Source organism: Phyllobates terribilis, unplaced genomic scaffold (genome assembly GCF_046119375.1).
Source record: "Phyllobates terribilis strain yellow unplaced genomic scaffold, ASM4611937v1 Scaffold_5__5_contigs__length_657084704, whole genome shotgun sequence".
NCBI classification, from domain to species: domain Eukaryota; kingdom Metazoa; phylum Chordata; class Amphibia; order Anura; family Dendrobatidae; genus Phyllobates; species Phyllobates terribilis.
The window spans coordinates 449,021,419-449,040,448 of NW_027362765.1; positions in this window are offsets into that span (position 1 = coordinate 449,021,419).

Here is a 19,030-nt window from a genome sequence, read left to right on the forward strand (position 1 = left end):
TGAATTTATTTCTGCTAGTATTTTTCACCATTTTTTACTTGCTTTTAAAGAAATAATTTTTGACAATAAAGATTGATGTTTTTCTGGTATGATTGCTTTGACTTCCCATTCTTTGTAGGTGGTTATTATTTATATGGAAGTGCCATAGGATCTATTTGGCTATATTTAGGTTGACTTTACTGTATCTGTGTAGTAGATATACGGTGTATCATGTGCAGACAGGTTTTATATCATCTGTACCTGGAGACAATGAGTCACACATTGGAGATAAGGAAACATCTATATCATTGGGATCTATAAGGTTTGCTTCTATTACATCAGTAATTCTCTGCACTTACATAGTAATGATCCTCTTCTTGATCAATTTTATTTTCTTCTTTCCCTCTTTCTTAGGGGTGTCCTTACTATTGTACAAGGAAGATCCATCAATTTATGTTAAATGGTCACAAACCCAATAGTACGAGCAAATGTAAGAAGCTTTGTAATATAGGTTATCAGAGAAATATGCTTCCTTCCCCACTTATGAGCCACTTCTACTCCCACCAGCGTCTTGAACTCACCATCCAAAAAAATAATTAAAAAAACAGTTTAAGGTGAACCTGTCAGGTCCTATAATGCTGTTACCTGCAGATATTAGGTTAATCTGCAGGTTACTAGCGTTATGAAGGTGCCGGGCGGCTGCACTGAAAGTGCCGCACCTGGGAGAAAATGTCATTTCTTCTGGGAGCTGCCGGCTTTCAATCGTTCAGGCGTGCCCGGAGGAATTACAGTCACGGCTCACAGCACTGAGAGCGGCGGATGTAACCACACCCCGACACTGACTGGTCGCTCAGAAGTGCATCAGTGCAGAGCCGGCTGTCAGTCAGTGGCGGGGTCCGGTTACTGCCGCCCTAACTGTGTACTGAGTGGTGACTGAAGCTGTGCCGGACACTCCTCTATGACTGAAAGCTGGTGGCTGCTCAATTGCCGGCATTTGCAATAATCACACTGCACTTGGATGACATCCGAGTGCAGTCCGATGTTTTGCACCCATAGACTTGTATGGGTGATTGGAATCCGATTCCTGAATGCATTCACAGCTTGCTGCTGTTATTTTCTCATGCTGAATCGGCACGAGATTTTAATCTGCGCATTTGCCGCCTCTAGCGGCCATTTTCCCCAAACTCATCGCAGTGAAAAGGATGGATAGTGCAGGGACCGATATTTTAGGAACGCCCCGTGCTCGCAGCAAACCCTCACACCAGCGAAAGCTCCCTCCTCCCAACCCGGGGCCCACAGCATCGCCCCACTCCTGACACCGCAGCCAGCTTCCTGCAGCAGCGACCCTGCTTCTTCTAGGACCCTGCTCCACTGTAAGCTATATTCAGATTAAAAGGCACACCCCCATTTTCCCCCCGAAATATAGGGGGAAAAAAGTGCATTGTATAATCTGAAATATTCGGTACGTATTTGATGGCTCGGCACCAGCAAAGCCATCTCTTATTCAGGACTGTAACAGAAAACAGTTTTCATCCATGAGGCCTCGTATCACGACTCATTCATTATACACTAGATTACAATACATACATCTGATGTAAAGGGAAACTGTCACCAGGTTTTTTACTCTAAATCCAGTGATGTGTCACTTACTGGGCTGCTTGCTGTTTTATCAGCAGTAGATTATCAGTAGAGGATTAGTAATCCTGCTGCCATTTAGTCCTCCATACTCATAATCTCTGTATAATCCCACCCCCACTACTGATCGGCAGCTTTCTGCCTATGCACAGTGTACACAGAAAACTGCCAGTGGTGGGGACAGGGTTATTCTGAGCTCAGTATTCAGAGAATTGGTAGATCTGCAGCAGATAAAACAGTGACTTTATCAAAACTGCTGCAAATAACCCAGTAAGTGATACATCTCAGGAATCAGGATCTCTGCCCCTACATTTGCTGCTCTGAGATGGGGCAGCTATAACCTGGTGGCAGATTCCCTTTTAATGTGTTTACATCTAGGCATTCACCAGTCCTGTGTGTGTCTTATAACCACCTTATAACTGGGTAATATTAATATTCATTATTATATAATTTTACTCTAGGACCAAATCTGGGGACGTCTCCGCTTTCTAACCTGGTGGGGGTCCGACTACCAGTGCTACAGATCCTGAGAGTGAAGGGTCCGCAGTGCTGGTTAGTGCCGCGTCCCCTCTGTTATTCCATGTACCGCTGTGCTCTCAGCCATGTCTGTATTAGGTGCAGCGCTGCCCCCATCACCTCCATAGAGCTGTGCTGTGGCTCCTGCATAGTAGTTGGATTTTCATTGAATCTTGCTGGTAACTATTGTGTCACCCGGTCACATTCTCATAGTTTCCATGTAACTTAGTGTGGTGCTTAGTTAAACTTTACACTAAGTTACAGTGTGGGGGGGTAGAGGAAAACCTGTAAGGCTATGTTCACACGTTCTGTTTTTGCTGTGTTTTTACACGAATTTATGCAAAATGTAAGCTGTGTTTTACAGTACCAGCAAAAGCTATGAGATTTCAGAAATCTCATGTACACACATTGTTTTTTTTCCTGACTGAATTGGAAAACTGCAGCATGTCACTTCTTTCAGCGTTTTTTCACCCATAGAAAGCAATGAGTGAGTGCAAAAATGCAGCAAAACGCAGGTATCAGGTTTTGCTGCATTTTTGTGAAAAAAGCAGGTACAGCAGGATGTGAAACCCATCTATTTTTGTGATTTTCCCAAGTTTAAACCATAATATCTTGGTCACGGGGGTTGGACACGATGACCCTGGAGGTCCCTTCAAACGCTAACATTCTATGATTCATCACCTGATAATGCCAGTTTAGGATTAGTGCAGTTTAATTAAATTAGTGATATGTAGAAAGTAAAAATTGGCTGACCAAGGTGTGAAATTGAACAATACTTGGTCAACTCAAAGGCTGAGCAAAGTGTGAACGTAAACAATATCCTACAAACTCAACAATCTGCCAATGTCTTAGGTAAACTATTCCCGACCAATTCACCCCACTGTTACATTTGTAATTGTGTAATTTTTCATTAACTTCTTTCTTCAGAATAGTCACTATTTTTTGAGGCATAAAAATCTTTTTCCACTAAATATTTTGATCAAATTGCCCTTTTTCCCAAAAATGGTTTTATGGTTTCACCTATGTCTTGAATTGGTGACCTGTGTTAATGCTTCTTTGGTGGAAACAAAGCTGAACTTTGGGATCCTGAAAAACGCAGCAAAACCTGCTATTTGTAAGCAGCTTCTTTACTGCCAAGAGAGCAGGTTTGGCGGCAGAGAAAAAAACGCAGCAAAAATGCAACATGTGAACATAGCCTTAGAATATAAATCATTATGTTATTTATAACGTTAGATTTTATTAGCTCAATAAATCTCAGCACTTACAGAGTCAGGCTAATGTTCTTCAGGGCCATGTTCTCTTCTTCAATTTTCATTTCTAGAAGCTGTATGTTCCTCTTCCTATTGTACATGGAAAATATATCTCATATTGAAATATACAAATGCCATTATTTATTACGATATACACTAGTGACCAGGTACTTTCATTGCCAACATTTTACACTGACTACATTCCACAGTTAAAGGGAATCCGTCAGCAGGTTTTTACTATTTAATCTGAGAACAGCATGATGTAGGGGCAGACACCTTGATTCCATCAAGATGTCAATTACTGGGCTGCTTGCTGTAGGTTCAATAAAATCAGTGATTTATCAGCAGGAGATGATCACTAGAGGACTAGTTCTCTCCTGCTCTGTATAACCTCGTCCCCACCACTGATCAGCAGCTTTCTGTCAATGTACAATTTCCCCAATCAGTGGTGTGGGCGGTCAGGGCTAGATTTAGCGCTCATGCTGCTCTAGGCACTGTGATTTTTAATGCACTCTAGTTTTTTTTTACATATCTGTTATCCAGGTAAGCAAGACAAAAAAAATCTCCAAGCTTCTCTTACCCAGTGAACAAAAAAAAAAAAAAAAGGATCTGGGGGCGGAGTGTCCAGGGGGCGGAGTGTCCAGGGGGCGGAGTGTCCAGGGGGCGGAGTGTCCAGGGGGCGGAGTGTCCAGGGGGTGGAGTAACAGACCTGCTCATCCCTGAACCGATGTACTTACACTGTCCTGATGCAGGATGATCTGATGGCGCAGCCGGGGATCAGTCTTCCCTATGCACAGTGTCCTTGGATGTAATCTGTCTTCTGATTGGTGGAGCATCGCACAGCAGCCCCTGCTGACTTCCGTTCCAGCAATCAGCGCTGAGCGTTCTATTTTTCACTACATTATTCTGCTGCTTTCTGTCTGCCCTCGTCTCCGCAAAAAAACACACCCCTTCCCTCCCCACTCAGAAAAACACCAAAATAACTTACAAGTCTGGAAGGAGAAAAAGGGGAGTGGGGAAAAAATCACCACTAGGTGGCACCACCCCCTACAATGTGCCGCCCTAGGCACCAGCCCTCCAGTGCCTAATGATAATTATGGCCCTATGAGTGGTGCTATACAGAGCTCAGCATTCAGAGCTCAGCTAGATCTACAGCAGAGAAAACAGTGATTTTATTAAACTACAGCAAGCAGCCCAGTAAGTGACACATTGCTGGAATCGGTGCTTTTAGATGGGAAACCTGGTGACAGATTTCCATTAAGTCCAGGGTCAGACAACCGTAGATTCTCTCATCCAAGAGAATTAGGTCCATTATGTTAATGACAATCTGATCAGAGTTTGCTCAGGGTGTCGGCATAGTGTGATCCGTGAGTAGAAGATGGAGAACAAAATTTCTCCCTTTTTTCAATTTTGTGAGTCCGTGGAAATTGGACTGCACTTAGTTGTCACCGAGTGCAGTCTGATGTTTTCCACGCACCCATAGGCTTGAATGGGTGAGTGGCATCTGATTTCAGAATGAATCGCAGCATGCTGTGATTTTTTTCACTGCCAGATCCTGCAATCAGTCATCACCACTGCCCTATTCAATAACATTGGTATGAATGCTATGCAATAAAAAAATCGGATAGAGCTCGTCCAATGTATACGATGGTGCCGCCCTAATTACTAAAATTCTGTCTGCCAGTTGCTGCCAGGACCTAGAAGATAATTGGCAGAAAAAGACTCCGTGGTCCATCTTGTCCATATTATTTCCCTTTTTTAAATTTACAATAGATGATTATGTGGCACCCCAGGGGTCTGGTTGCCACAGTAATAGGAATATTACGTCTGAGGGCAAGTGGGAGGTTTCTCTGGTCAGGAGCCCTTAAGCATGCAACATCTCCTGCCCAGACCTGGGAGGGGAGGAATCTGCCCTTATAAACTGGGTCTGGGGCAGGATCAGAGAGTCAGAGCCTGGAGAGGGAAAGTTACAGCAGGAGCTCTGTAGGAGCTAGGAGCAGAAGACCAGGGGCTGGAAGCTAAGCAGAGATATAGCTCGCCCTGGCAGAAGAATCTGATAACCGGACACCAGAGTCCGAGGCTGTGGGGACTGATATCCACCCAGCAGCAGAAACCAGCCGGCAGGGGATTCCAGGTCTTCTGGCCTTAGAAGGCCGGAGGCTCAGTCACAAGGAAGGGACCAGCACCGCCATCCAGGAGCGGAGGCTAACAGAAGGCCCCAAGTAACCAGCCATACGGGTGAGAACCACACAGTATACTCAGGGACGTGGGCTACTTCTACCCGCTTACAGCAAGGTAGCCAGAAAGAGTGCAGATAGAAGGGGAGGCCTACAACTCCACCTGGCCAGGGGAACTCCTGTTTGCTCGCAGACTGACCAGGCCCCTTATGCTAGCCAGCACTCCAGGGAGGGTCTGCCTTAATATCACCAGTAAAGACCCTAAACTGCACTGCTAAGACTCTGAGTCGTTCCTGCTTCATCGCCGCACCAGCACTATTAGTGCTGGGACTCCCGTGCACTATCACCCTCACCATCAACTACACTGCCCTGGGGCCGCACTCTTCCCGTGGGGAGTCACACTACCTAAGCTGCATACACCATCAGCCCCAGCGGTCAGCCTTGCAGCGGCGGTCCGCACTGACCGCAATACACGGGTGGCGTAGTCGGACATTAAACCACAAAAACCCCATAAAAGACCACCATCAGCCTGACCACCCTGAGCCACGGGTCCGGGTCGCCGCCACGGAGACTACAACCCCCAGAGACCCGGCTCCGGGTAACCCACACGCGTCCACACTAGGCCCAGGGGGCGAGTCAATTATACCAGACATATTTAATTTACTGGTGATTTCCTAACTATGCCCCACAAAGTGAATATTGTAAATATTAATCGCAAAAAATAGCAATATTGCAGTTGTTTTGCATTTTGTCTTCTGCAGCCTCCATACATTCTAATACATTTAAGGCTGCTCAATCCTGTTCACTGTCAGATGAGCTTGTATACAGTTCACTGCAGTATACGTCCTTTCTTTCTAAAGAAGTCATACTACAATAGTGGCTTGTGTGTGTTTTCTCCTGGTTTCCATTATCCTTAGTGACTGAGTCAATTTTGACTTTAAGGCTATGTGCCCACTTAGCAGATTTGATGCAGAGCGTTTTTGCCTCTCCCTGGCAGAAAAAACACATGCAGATTTACATGAATTTTTTCTGCCAGAGAGAAGCGTTTTTTCAGTGTTATTACATGCGTTTTCGCATGCGTTTTTTCAAGCACTTTTCCAAGAGATTTTGGCTATGTGCCCACGATGCAGAAATGAAGCAGAAAATTTCTGCAGCATTTCTGCATCTCCCTGGCAGAAAAAAACGCATGCAGATTGTGCATGCGTTTTTCCTGCAGAATACATGTGTTTCCGCATGCAGATTGACAAGCACTTTCCAGGCGATAGCATCACTTGGAAAGTGCTTGACAACTAGGTCACACATGCAAACAGCATGGATTTATACAGTGTGAACCGTAAAAATTAAAACAAATAAAGCTATACTCACCCCCGAGGCCCCGGCGTGGCTGCAGCGCTGGTTCCCGGCTGCCGGCATATCGCGAGACAGAGCGGTGAAGGGCCTGCGGTCACATGACTGTGACGTCACCGCAGGTCCTTCAGCGCTGCTGGCATTCAGAGAGAAGCCGCCGGACAGGTGAATATAAACTTTATTTGTTATTTTATTCTTTTTTTACAGGTACAATGGTACCCAGGTCTGGAGGAGAGTCTCGTCTCCTCCAGAACTGGGTACCATCCGCACATAGAGACGCATAGAAGCCGCTTGTAAAAATGTACAGTCGCGGTTTCTGTGCGTCTCAATGCAAGTCAATGGCGGGAGTTCCGCTGCGCTTCCGCAAAATTAAATGACATGCTGCGGATTTTTGTACGCAGCATAAACGCTGCGGAAAAATCCACAGCATGTGCATAGAACATGCGGAATCCCCTTGGGGACCATGGGGTGCGGATTACCTAGCGTTTTACAAGCGTTTATGCTGCGGAAATTCCGCAGCATAAACGCTTGAAAAACGCTACGTGGGCACACAGCCTGAGAGCATCACTTGGAAAAGTGCTTGATAAGTTGATCACACAATATAAATCCATGCAACCGGCATGGATTTATAATGTGTGAACAACTTAGATGTTTTAAATGCAGCATCTATAGTAAAAAAAAAAAGAATTAAAAAGTTAAAAAAAAACAAAAAACTGTATACTCGCCTCTCCGGCGGCCCCCGGTCTGCTCTCCGGTCTCCTCCGGTCTGCTCCCGGCCGCGTCTTCTCTCTTCAGCATCCCGCAGTGTAGTGTCAGGACCTGCGGTGACGTCATTTAGTCAGCTGATAGTCACGCGACCATCACCTGACCGCCGACGTCAGCAGTCGCATGACCATCAGGTGACTAAATGACGTCACCGTAGGTCCTGACAGTACACTGCGGGTACACTGCGGGACGCTGAAGAGAGAAGACGTGGCCGGGAGCAGACCGGAGGAGACCGGGGGCCGCCGGAGAGGTGAATATATAGGTTTTGTTTATTTTTAACTTTTTATTTCTTTTTTTCACCGCGTGGTAGCCGGGATGAAGAGGAATTATAGTCTCGTCTTCATCCCAGGTACCACACGCACCGTGATTACGCTGCAGCGTAATCGCAGTAGAAATGGTCATGCTGCGTTTTGCAAAGCAATGCGAATTCGGCACGCAAATTAGCACATCATGTGCACAGCACATCCGAATTCACATTGCTTTGCATGGCAGACTGTTTTACAAGCGTTTTCGTGGCCGTAAAAACGCCGCAAAACGCTACAAAAACGCTACAAAATCGCTACGTGGGCACATAGCTTAATGACCAGGACACATTTTTGAAATCTGACCAGTGTCACTTTGTGGTAATAACTCTGGAACGCTTCAATGTATCCTAGTGATTCTGAGACGTTTTTTTTCGTGACATGTTGTACATTGTGGTAAATTTAGGTCAATAATTTTTTCCTTTTATTTGTAAAAATATCTGAATTTCGGTAAAGACGTAGAGAAATTCACTTTTTTCAAACTTTCCATTTTGGTATCCTTACACCAATTAGTCATGCGGCACAAAATAATTAATAAAAAACACTTCACATATGTCTACTTTACATCTGCATAATTTTTAAAACATCATTTGATTTTGTTTGGGTGTTAGAAGGGTTAAAAGTTTAGCAGCAAATTTTCATTTTTTGCAAGAAATTAACAAAACCAGTTTCTATAGGGACCTATTCAGATTTGAATGGACTTTGAGGTTTTTATATTTTGGAAACTCCCCAAAAGTGATACCATATTAAAAACCGCACAATTCAAATACTTCAAAACAGCTGTCAAGATTTTTTTTTAACCCTTCAGGTGCTACACAGGAATTAATGCAAAGTGGAATGTAAAAAAACTTTTAATTTTTCCCCTTTAGACCCAATTTTTTCACTTTTACAACTGATAATACAAGAAAATGGACCTCACAACTTTGTTACCCAGTTTCTTCTGAGGGGGCTGATACCCACGTGTGGTCAGAAACCTTAGTATGGACAAATGTCAGGCCAGGAAGGGTAGAAGCACCATTTGAATTTTGAAACACAAATTTGGATGAAATAGATTGCAGGCACCATGTCACATTTGCAGGGCCCCTGAGGTGCTTAAGCAGCAGAAAACTCCCACAAGTGACCCCATTTTTGGAAACTACAGCCCTCAAAGATATTATCCAGAGGTATCTGGAGCGTTTTGAACCCAAAGGTACTGCACAGATATAGATAACATTAGATTGTCATTTTGAAAACTTACATTTTTTTCATAATGTTCTTTTTGTCCCCAATTTTTCACTCTTGCAAGAGGTAACATGAAATAGTGGACACAGCAATTTACCAACTATCTTCTGAGTGTGTTGACACCCCACATGTAGTCAAAAGTTCTGTTTGGACGGAACGGAAGTAGCGACATTTGGCTGGAATAGATCGCAGACACCATGTCTCATTTGCAGGGCCCCTGGGGTATCAAAACAGCAGAAATCCCCACAAGTGACCCCATTTTTGGAAACTATCTCATCAAAAAATTCTGTGTTGACCATGTTGAACTCATAGGTTCTTCACAAAACTTTTTAAAATGTGGATGTGAAAATGAAAATGATGTTTTCTTCTGCTAAAATGTTGTTTTAGCCCCAAATTTTTAATTTTCACAATGGTTTACATGTAACTTCTCTACCTAAATAAAAAAATCAGTCGTCTGAGATAAGGAAACATCTATATCACTATATAATCTATAAGGTTTACTTGTATTAAATTGTTACATTTTTCACTTACGTTGTTGTGAACTTCTTTTTAATGTCTTTACTGAGATCCTGAAGAATTTTTTTCAGGGGGTCCACCCTATAGTACGAGGAAAACATATCAATGTGCTTAATATCAGCATGACTACATGTGCACATGCGGATATTAAGCGATTCAATGTGCGGATGGTACCCGGGTCTGGAGAAGAGGAGACTCTCCTCCAGACCCGGGTACCATAGTACCTGTAAAAAAATAGAATTAAAATACAAAATATACATTATACTCACCTTCTGATGCCCCCAGTCTCCATAGCGATGCGTCCTGGCTCCCCGGCAGCTCGCGATGGTCTAAATGGACCGGCCATGACCGTTGATGTCGGCTGCCGCTTGACCCGTCACATGACTAAATTACGTCATGGCAGATCATTTTACACAACCGCGAGACACCGGGAAGACCGGATGCATCGGATAAGGAGACCGGGGGCCATCGGAAGGTGAGTATAAAGTTTTTTTTGTTTTTTTTTAACATTTTTATTCTTTTTTTTAACAAACTTGGTCACACTATTAAAATTCATGCCGGTTGCATGGATTTATATAGTGTGACCAAGTTGTCAAGCACTTTCCAAGTGATGCTAAAATCACTTGGAAAGCGCTTGATAACCCACATGCGAAATCGCATGATCAAAACGCTTCACTTACGCTTGTCCCTGGCAGGAAAAACGCATGTAAAATCCGCATGTAAAATCCGCATGCGTTTTTACTGCCAGGGAGATGCAGAAACGCTCAGGAAAAATCCGGAGCATTTCTGCATCGTGGGCACATAGCCTAACACTGGTAATTGATTTGAACTATTAAAAAAGATGTCCTAGCTTATTTCTCCCCTCTCCACAGTACAGGGAATAAGCTGCTGATTGCTGGGATCCATCTGCCGGACCCTCCAGCTCTGAGATGCCCTTGTAGGATGGAGCCGCGGTGACGCCTGCGCACCCCACCACTATACAATGAGAAGAAAGACTCTTACCTGTAAATCAGGTCTGTGGCTGAAAGACAAACAACAGGTTAGAATTAGATTTACTGAATTATATAATAAAAGTCACTCAGCTGCAGTCAATGACTTATTTTTAGGCCGTATTCACACTTCATTTTATTCTCATCTGCATAAAACCAAAACAACTAGTTGTCACTATTATACTGCATCCGAGTTTCATCTTTTTTTTTTGGGGTCCGTGCCCATTTTTACCATCAGTATGTCATCCATTTCTCTTATATGCAAAAAAAGGAAAAAAGCTGCTGTAAGTATTTCTTAGTAGTCAGTCAATGGGTGAGTGTGATCCACAATTCTCCCCAGAGCTGACATGTTACTAGCTCCATAGAATATAATGGCCAGTGAAAACTGCACACCATACACCTGGTACAGACACAACCATGTGAATGAGCCCTTCCTCTCCATCATTATTGTACAGAGACTTCCTTACACAATATCGGATCTGATCTGGCATTCAGGTTTCGGCTGTACTGTAACTACTGCAGTGCAGGGGTGTTACATCCATAGCGGCAGACCACACGGCTGTGAGTCCTGGGGAGCGCTGGCTCTGTACCCCCATCACCCAACCGTCATCACTATATTACTGCTCATGTTCCACCATTCAGCCTGCACCTGTGCGTCTGAGACTCAGCTCAGCAGGCGCGATTACGTCACTGGATGGCGCCTGCTTTGCAAAGCCTCAGTCCCCACACTGCACAGACCGGAGCAGGGCGCTGGGGAACCCGGCGAGGTATAAATGCTATAATTGTGTGAGACTGTCAGTACTTACATCTCATGTTGGAAATTGCCGTCTGTAATAGTAAAACAGAGAAATATATAAAGTCCATGAATTATTTCAGCTTCTTACATTGTACATCACATACTCATGGTTTCCTATTACACTGGATAATCAATGGGTTTTTAAGTTATCGCACAAGATAGATTTATTAATACTAGCGCAGTCTATGAGCAGAGAGCCAGTCCGTGCCCCATGCAGCATTCATATAGTCCATAAACCGCACGCCCGGTAAGTGACCCCGGAATCTGCTGACAACTCAGTGACATCTGACTTTATTGTCCACTTATTCAAGTATAAAATATGTGGAATATATTGTGACAGTGGCAGAATACTGGAGGGAGGGGAGATATGTTTCACTGAGGCTATTAGCTTCAGTGATGTAAAACATGGAAGTTGCTTCTGCATATTAGGTGCAGAGAGGGTTAATGAGTCAGGTTTACAAGGGCATGTTTTATTGGTGGATTGCTAAGTGCAAGGTGGGAGGCCATCCACCATACCTCCAATCCAGGGAGTCTTCTGGGCTTTAAATAGCCAGCCTTTTGACTCAGGTGTTGTTCAGTATCTGGAGAGACTTGCTCCAGAGAGCGGCTGGCAGGGATTGTGCTGAACCCTGTGTGATTAACCCTGAGTGGCCAGACCTCGGCCGATATATGGACTGTGCTGCACTTTGTATGTTGTTTTGCGATTTTTTTGCCAAATGGGCTGTGTTTACTTTATGGACTCCAGGTTAGTTTATGACGCTTAATAAACTAACCCAAAATTTTAAAGAGACAGTGTCTTGTGTCTACCTCCGTGTACAGCCAAGCAAGCAGCTTTGCCACAATATCTATAAATGAGCTGTGTGTTATGAGTCTCTGAAGCTGTGTCTATTTTTCCACATTTGTGTTAATAGATGGGGTCAGACTGGCAGAGCTGCATTGGTAAATCTGCATGAATGTAAGAGTTATGTGTATTCCGGGTGCTGTATACTACATAGATTAACCCTTTAATGCCCCATGAGAAATATATTCCTCATGGAGCGTGTCAGGGACTTTGGAGCGGTCTCAGAAGCAGAGTCCACTCCACACTGGGCAGATGTCGCTATATTATATAGACAGCATCATCCTCTAAAAGCAGCAATTGGCGTGACCCCTGACTGCTGCTGTTAACCTGTTTAATGCCGCTGTCAGTTTCTGACGTGACGTGATCGCAGGGGGCGGATGGGTTGCTGTGACAGTCAGGGGCCGGCTAAACTCCCCTGTGCCTGGTATGTGATCTCTCCTGTGATGTCCATCCTGTGGTTGAGCGTCAGAGAACACAGTGATTTTTACTATATACCGCAATACTGCTGTATTACTGTATGTAGCACAAGTGATCAGATAATCGCAGGTTCAAGTCCTGTAATGGACCTAACAAATAAAGTAAACAGTAAAGACATTTTTTTAAAAAAATGTAATCGAATTACCCAGTTAAATTTAAAGGAAAAAATAAATAAAAAAATACACATATTTGGTTTCAATGTGTTCAGAAAAGTGCAATCTATGAAAATATAAAAGTAATTGACCCAATCTGTAAAAACTGTAAAGCAAAAAAAAAATCAAAATGCCAAAATTGCGGGTTTTTGGATGCTACAACTAAAAAAAAATGAATTAAGAAGCGATCAAAGCTTCATAACTATCCCAAAATAGTATCAATAAAAACATCAGGTCACCATGCAAAAAAAGAAGCCCTCACACAGCTCCATCCACCCAAAAATTTAAATTTTACTGGTATTCAAAAATGACGACTCAAGTTAATTCTTGTTTTCTTTTGTTTTTTTACAAAATTCATATTTTTTTATTTAGCATTTAAAGGGAATCTGTCAGCAGTTTTTTTTCTACCTCATCTGAGAGCAGCCTGATGTAGGCAAAGAGAAGCTGAATCCAACTGTGTATCACATAGATTACTGGGTGCAGCAGTTCTCACACCAATCAAAGTTTTTAGATTTAGCAACGAAGCAGAGCTGAGAAAGCTAACCCCGCCCACACCACAGCTATCCCCGCCCACACCAGGCTCTGTATGTACAATGTCAATAGATAGTGAGCTGCCTGTCACAGGAAGGGGCGTGTTGGACCAGGGCTCATGGGACTAGGTAGTCACAATCCTTGTAAGCAAACAACATGGGGCTTGATAAGAGAGGCATCGCTGAAATCTGTGTTTACCCCTACAGCATGCACTTTTCAGTTTACATAGCAAAAACCAGCTGACAGATTTCCTTTAAATTAAAAAAAACAATGCAAGTTTGGTATCGTTGTAATCGTACTGATCTGATTGGTCCAGGCATTTGGCCGTGAATAAAGAATGGACATCAGACAACAGAAATTAATTTTTATATATCCGTATAGAGACATCATTACATTCACTATTCTGAATTACATGACTTTTCTTATTTCAGACTTACAAAAATCTTTGTCCAGTGTGCGCTCGACATTTTTCAAAAATAAATAATCACAGAAACCTGAATTGGATAAAGAGAGAGGTTTCCTTATAAATAACCTAATGTTAAATACCAATTGTATCAATTGTACATATTGCCATAACGAGCTAATTAACAAATATAAGGTTTTCTAATGAAAAATGTCTGGGATATGAGAATTGGGAAGTAGAGGAAGCTTGTCATAAGAAATCAGAAACATATCTATAGGAAATGGGAAATAATAAGGACAGGACAGGAGTGTAAGACACAGATACTCACTGTAAATCTCCTACTATAACCCTCAACGGAATTCTGGGTGAGCAGTTGCTTATATAGCCTGATGTCATAATGTCCAGGCAGAGGTGACCATGGTGCCCATCCTGTGATGTCATAACATTCTAGAACAAGCCCTGCAGCCAATGAGATCCAATATAACTATGTATAATAATAAAGTCTATGGAGGGTTTATAATTGTATGTAAATAATCTGACACAGTAAATGGTTACAAATGATAAGAAACAGCAACACATCACATACAGACCCATGAACACATATACGCAGAAGGGTCTTATAATCAAATTGTTTTCTTCTACAGTATTGTTACTATACATATACACCATAGGGACATAAGTATAGGGATACAGAATTTTATGACATCCCATTCTGAATTCATAGGCAATAATTTGGAGTTGGTCTCTTTGTACAAGATTTTGGAGGCGTCTGTGGGAATTTTAGCCCCTTCATTCAGAAGAGTGTTTCGTCCTGGCTAGCAATCTCCATTCTAGTTCATCTCAAAGGTGTTGGATGGGGTTAAAGTCCGGACTCGGTGCGGCCCGTCAGGTTCTTCCACACCAATCTCCCCCAACCTTGCCACATTTCTACTGCTCTGCAGTATGACAGATATAAAGTGATAATCCTGAAAAGACATTTTAAGAAAAATGGAGAATAATTTCGGTATTCAAGCTGATAAGAAAGTTCATGTCTTTGACAAAGAACTCAAGTCTAACACCTGAATTTATTACTCACTACATGGGCCATGTCACACCTCCACCAGGCTGACTCCAGATCACTACACTCCTAAGCCATCACTGCCATCATCCAGAGGCATATCTAGGAGAAGGGCAGCCGGGGCATGTTCCCTGGACGCAGCCAGCATGGGGGCGCAGTCGGGCCGCCTAATGCGGTGGTCCGAAGTGTCTCCCCCGGCGGCTGCATTCTGCCGCCCCCTGGACTGGAAGTCGGCAGTTCTTTGAGCCGGCTGTCAAGCTAACATCCGGCTCACAGAAGCTGCAGCGCACCCGCTCCCTGTGATCAATTGTACTCGTGTCTTTAAGATGCAAGGACAATGGAAGCTCTGACTGCCAGGTTAGAGTGTCGTCAGCAGCACGATCAAGTCATGTTATCACGCTGCTGACGTCACTTGCTGGCACGGAGAGCATTGATGGTAAGTGCTCCACATTAATGGAGCTGAAGACACCGAAGATGGGGGGGATTTGGTGTAATGGGGCTGGGGTGTATTTACTGCTTGGGGGGTATTTACTTTCTGGGGGGGTATTTACTGCATGTGGGGTTATTTACTGTGGGGGGTATTTACTGTGTGTGTGAGAATATTTACTGTGTGGGGGGTGTATTTACTGTGTATGGGGGGTATTTACTGTGTATGGGGGGTATTTACTGTGTGTGTGGGGTATTTACTGTGTGTGTGGGGTATTTACCAGGTGTGGGGGGTATTTACTGTGTGTCTGGGGAGAAATTTGAAGACACAATATGAGGAGGAAGGGGTGAGATGGGGGCATGTATGGGGAGATGGCTGCAGATACAGTATGGTGAGTGGGGGTATGGCTGCGGACAGTATGAGGAGCAAGGGAAAAATGTATAGGAATGGGTGATGGGATGGGTGCGGACACTGTATGGGGGGGTCAGAGGGACTCCCTGTCCTGTGTGGAGAGGCAGTATGGAAAGTGAGAGGGTAAATGTATGAGGAGGGTGGGGGAAACGTGTGAGAAGACTATTTGGGGGAATAGTGCGAGGAGACAGTATGGGGGGGGAGTGTGACTGGGCACAGATTAGAGACTGAGTAGTGGGGGGTAGCATGGGGGAACAGTGTAAGGGCACAGCCAGGAGGGAACAGTATGCCAAGGAGGGGGGAGTGTGATGAGGGGGCACAGTATAGAGAGTGGGCCCTATATGGGAGACCCAGTGTGAGAGAACAGTGTGAAGAGGGGGCCCAGAATGGAAAGGAGGGGGGCAGTGTAGGGAGCATGTACCATAGGAGGGACAGTGTGGGGGTTATATTTTGTTCTGGGAATATAGTGAGGGGCAATCATTTATTCAAGGGATCAGCGTATGGCAGATATTTTTATTCAGGAGCATTATAATGACACTGCTATCTTTAAGGGCATCGTGTCGGGATGTGCTGAAGAAGACCGGGGATGTAAGTGACTCGCCCCCCACGGCCGTGGGGTACTCGGCAGCCGGGCCTCTGGTTGCCAGGGTATATCACTGTGGCTGGCCCGGTCCGTGACCCAGGGCGGTCAGTGAAAAAGGGAACTTCTATATGGGGTTTTTGGGATTTTTCGTGATGCCACCTGTGGTGTCTGGTGAGGATCACCAGCGCTGCAACAGTCCACTGAGGCAGATGATAGGGCAGCTTGGGATGGAACGGCTCCCCACAGGTGGAGCAGGCCTCAGGGCAGTGTAGAATAGATTGAGGTGCGCTGGGCGTTGTGGTGCAGGGAGGGAAATGACAACGGTGAAATAAAGGAGCGAAGGCAGTTCAGTGCAGTCATCCAAGATTTACTCACAGTTCATAGACAGTCCACAGGTGCACTGTACTGGTGCAAACCTCCCGCGTCGCGCTGCGTTCATCAGGCAGGGGTTCAGTCCTTCCTCAGGCAGTTCGGGTGTACTGGCAGAACCCCACTTTCCTGTGTACCTTCCTAGACCGACTTCACGCTGGGTCTTTACTCCCTCCTGCCCTGCGCTTCCCACTGTGAATCCTGTTCGGGTGCTGCGAGGTCCCCCCTGTCCGTCGGAGTTGCACAGACCTGCTTGACCTTACTTTTGGATTGAAGTGAGAGTTTGGCTTCTGGGTATAAAAGCCAGAAGCCTCCGGTTTTTCCAGCCGAGGCTTGAAGCTGCACGACTGGGCCAGTGGCCGGTCCCCTTCTTGCGGCCTAGATCCTCCTGACACTTGGCAGGTTCGGGGTGTACGGGTGCCACCTGCACTCGCCGTACCCCCTAGGATCCCCTCTGAAGAATGGAGCCTACTCCCTGCTCCCCTCCTGGGCCTCAGTCCTTGGCCCGTGTAGTGGAGCAGAGCTCCTAAGGAGACTCTGCCCCCAGACTGTTCTCCAACCACTAGACTGCCACCCTAAGATGTCTTCCCTATTTTATATCTTTACTGTATGAGTGCTCCCATGAACTACTTCCTCCACCCACACCCACTACTGGTTCCCCCTAACTTTGGGTTCTCCCCACCCCAGCCAGGGTCAGGGCTCAGCAGAAAACTACATTGCGTCTTGCCCAGGAGCGGACACAGACTGTAGTGGGCCCCTGTGCAAGAATTTTTGGGGGGGCCCCCCCCTGCCCTTCATAGGGGGCATGAAGGCCCCCCCCCCCCGTGCATCTCTCATCCCCCTGTGCATCTCTGATTCCCCCCACTCCTAGTTAATTAATTGTATTTAAAAAAAATAAAACTTGTTATACTTACCCCCAGGGCTGGCTCCAGGTTTTTGTGGGCCCTGGGCGACAGTGTTTCAGTGGGCTCCTTTAACACATACCACGATTCATGATGCACAGATACCGCAGAGAAATATATATATATAGTACAAGGCCAAGGATTTCACTTACTACATTACATGAGCGATATCTATTGTAAATTCTACAATAGCTCAGAAACCGGCGAATCCTCACAGCGCACAGTGCAGACCGGACAGTATAGTCCTCCATACAGTATTATGGGCACCATATAATGCTCCATACAGGATACTGACCCCCTAAGGCTGCGTGCCCACGATGCGTTTTTCATGCGTTTCCGCTGCGGAATTTCCGCAACGGAAACGCGTCAAAAACGCATTGGTAATCCGCACCCCATGGTCCCCAATGGCATTCCGCAATGTCAATGCACATGCTGCAGATTTTTCTGCAGCGTTTCTGCAGCGCTCATAAATCCACAGCATGTTCATTAATTTTGCGGAAGCGCAGCGGAATGGCCGCCATTGACTTGCATTGAGACGCACATAATCCGTGTCTGTACATTTGCGGATGGTACCCAGGTCTGGAGGAGAGGAGACTCTCATCCAGACCTGGGTACCATTGTACCTGTGAAAAAAAGAATAAAATAATAAAAAAGTTTATATTCATCTGTCCGGCGGCCCCTGCAGCGCTTCTCCTTCCAGGACCTGAGATGACGTCGCGGTCATGTGACCGCAGGCTGTCTCGCGATGTGCCGGCAACCCGGAAGAAGCCAGGACGAGTGCGACAGCACACGCGGCGAGGGATCGGGGGTAAGTATAGCTTTATTTTTTTATTTTTACGGTCACACTGTATAAATCCATGCCTTTTGCATGGATTTATATAGTGTGACCTAGTTGTCAAGCACTTTCCAAGTGATGCTATCGCCTGGAAAGTGCTTGTCAGTCCGCATACGGAAACACATGCGTTAACGCATGTGGATACGCATGTGAATCCGCATGTATTCTGCAGGAAAAACGCATGCACAATCTGCATGCGTTTTTTCTGCCAGGGAGATGCGGAAATGCTGCAGAAATTTTCTGCTTCATTTCTGCATCGTGGGCACATAGCCTTATACTGCTCCTTACAGGATACTGGTCCCCATATACTGCTCCATACAGGATACTGGTCCCCATATAATGCTCCATACAGGATACTGGTCCCCATATAACGCTCCATACAGGATACTGGTCCCCATATAACGCTCCATACAGAATACTGTCCCCCATATAACGCTCCATACAGAATACTGTCCCCCATATAACGCTCCATACAGAATACTGACCCCCATATAACGCTCCATACAGAATATTGGCCCCCATATAACGCTCCATGCAGGCTGTTCCCCC